Source organism: Cynara cardunculus (genome assembly GCF_001531365.2).
Source record: "Cynara cardunculus var. scolymus isolate 2C chromosome LG 2, CcrdV1, whole genome shotgun sequence".
In the NCBI taxonomy this organism is placed as follows: Eukaryota; Viridiplantae; Streptophyta; class Magnoliopsida; order Asterales; family Asteraceae; genus Cynara; species Cynara cardunculus.
In genome coordinates, this window is record NC_037529.1 from 54,058,419 (window position 1) to 54,061,717 (window position 3,299).

Below are 3,299 nucleotides of genomic sequence, written 5' to 3' on the forward strand. Positions count from 1 at the left end.
AGAGCAAGAATATTATTACCACCAAGGAGATTACAAAGTGCTTGTACAAGGATCTTTAAATCCACAATCAACTAGCAAGTCTTCCTTCAAGAACTTCAAGAACATTCTCGTATCTCACACATATATGATATACTAGCTAGAGAATGTTGTATCTAGAGAAAGATAGAAGACCAAGGGATATATATTAATATGTTGGGGGCCAAATGGTTATTTATAACCAAACAAAGAGTAGGGAAGAATCTTAGAGGATGAGTAGTGAACAAGCTTGGTAAGAGTAGAGAGCAAGCTTGGTAAGAGTAGTGAGCAAGCTTCCTTCTTTGAGTGCAACATCCATAAGTAATATATATATTTATATTACAACATAGTCTCCTTGAAGCTTAGTTTGTGCCATAATCTTTGCTCTGAAGGACTTTTGGTGTGAAACCTGCTGTGAATATTTTCTCTGCATCTCTGTTTGAATGGCTTTAATAGGGATAGTTGGGTTATGAAATATGGTTTCTGAAAGATGTTGGGCCAAGAAATTAGCTGTGCAAGCTCTCACATACCTAGTTGGAAGACATTTATGTGTCTCCACATAAGTTTTGACCARCCATGTTTCATCATATTTACYCCTGGATACATGTAAAACCCAAGGACATGATGGTCCACTTTCCTTTACTTTTTTACCTTTACTAGACACATCAATTAATTCATTCATGTCAGGAAGGGTTCCCCCACATACAGCCCTTATCCTCACCTTGTCATTCTTAATTACATAAATTTGTCTTTGAGTCTCTATTGCATGGATGTCAATCAATTTTTTTTACTTCTTGTTTATTTCCAAATACTTTACCAACAAAGAAAGGAGCTAAACACCTATGATCACTTCCACCACTATCTGCCTTATTCCTTCTCAGATTCGTTAATTGTTTTTTCCTATCTGTCTCTAAATCATTTTCATCTGAGTTGCTCTCGAAATCTTCCAAGTTAATTGTATTCGCATCCCCATCAACATTAGAGCTTTCAATCATCATATCATTCTTCCCAACCCATTCTACATCAAGATCAGTGTTTAATCGAAAGGTGTTCATGTCTACATCAATTTCATCAACAAGATTATGAGGTTCAACCATGAAGTCACTGTCTTCAYTACTTTCACTCTCTAATTTCTCGTCTTCACCACATGTATCCGCTATTTCGTAGCAGGTAGGTTTCCAAAATGGATCAAAAGAATCAGTAATCATTTCAGCATACTCTGCCTCACTCAATTCATTTGTCTCAATGCATTTCCCCACCTCAATGGCCAATTCATGCTCAATATATATATTAAATATTTTACAGCCATGAAAGTATTTCAAAAGATTTAACACATCCTCATCATTTTGTAAAGCTTTCAGACCAAGATCTAAGTTAGATTAGGAACTCTAAAATGATAAGATGTTGGTAAATGTTTCCTATATCCAATCTCTTGCAACATTGCTTGCAACTCATGTATAGAAAACTCATCTGTATCTACCAAGTCAATAATATCAAGCTTACCATTTATATATTTCCTGTCAGGAGCTTTGGTGAACAACCCCCCATGATGTATCTTCAAGCTAAGCAATGTAGGATAAGAATCTGTTGAAAACATTGCTTTATAGTCGAGATTAGCATTTGTTTCATCTTCAAAACAATGTAGGATAATCATCTTTTGACTCTCATCTTTTTTATCTTAAAAAAAAAATCATCACTCAAAAAACCCACTGTAAAATATATGTATGAATAATGGTTTCAAGAAAAGATTAAAAAGAAAAAACCCACTCAAAAAGAAAATCATCATTAAAAAAACCCACTGTATGTATGAATAATGGTTTCAAGAAAAGATTAAAAAGAAAAAACCCACTCAAAAAGAAAATCATCACTCAAAAAACCCACTGTAAAGTATATGCATGAATAATGGTTTCAAGAAAAGATTAAAAAGGATAAACTCACTCAAAAAGAAAATCATCATTCAAAAAACCCACTGTATGTATGAATAATGGTTNAGATTAAAAAGGATAAACTCACTCAAAAAGAAAATCATCATTCAAAAAACCCACTGTATGTATGAATAATGGTTTCAAGAAAAGATTAAAAAGGAAAAACCAAATCATCACTCAAAAAACCCACTTTAAAGGAGAAACTTCAAAGCTTAAAAAGGAAAATCTTCACATACCATATACTTGAAGATATATTGTATCCCCTTCRAATTCCTTTCGAACAACCCATTGTGTGTGCACCATTGTTTAGCTTGAAGATAGGTCAAAACATGAAGAGATCAAGGAGACGGATGAAGAAATTAAATCGCACCACTGATTGATGAAAAAATCAGAATGTAAACACATTGATTAGAAAATGATTGGAGAGAACATCACCATGAAGCTTTTTCTAATCTATCTTTTAGGGATTTTGTTCAATCAGGCGGCAAAGTAGATGAAAAGGGTTTTCTAATCCCTAGGGAGGACCAAATCTATTATCAAAAACTAAAAAAAAGGAATTGACGAATTTACCCCTTCTTAACTATACTTTGTTTAACGCCGTTACTAACAGGGACTCCATCTGTTATAAAATGGAAAGTACAGGGACGTTGGTCGTTAAAAGATTCTTTGAGGGACGTTAGTCATTAATTTTTGCAAACCACAGGGACCAAATTTGTATTTAACTCTAATATAAAATATTCATCATAATTAATGAACCCTATTCATTTTCCATAAATATTTAAATCATAATAAATGAACTTCAATCATTTCTATAAATATCTTAATTAATTGAGTTGTATTGGTTGTACAAATGGACATGGTTGTACAAATGGACATGGTTGTATTTGAAATATACTATATATATATATATATATACATATATATATATAGATAGATATAGATATATAGATATAGGGTTACTTTACAAACCTCCTATCCAATGCAAACAATAAAAACCACTATCAATCAATAGAATAGTTTCATGTTTTTCTCTTTATTTTTAATAAATAAGAGTATGAATGTCATTTTACTTTGTAATAGATAATCTTGGTAATGTTTTAATTGTTTTTAAATATGGAAGATTAAATAGAGTAATTGTGTTTTAAGGAAATTGTAAATCAATTGATTTTAATAGATAATTATTACCATTAATACTTTATATTTTTTTATTAAATTAAAAATACTACATCAATTACAAAGTGTATTTGTAATAATTTATTTGTTATGAAATTATTAATTTCATTGTCATAATAACAAAATAATTTATTTGTAAAAAATACTACATCAAAATGTTTCAAAAATGAAACTAATTTTATTTTG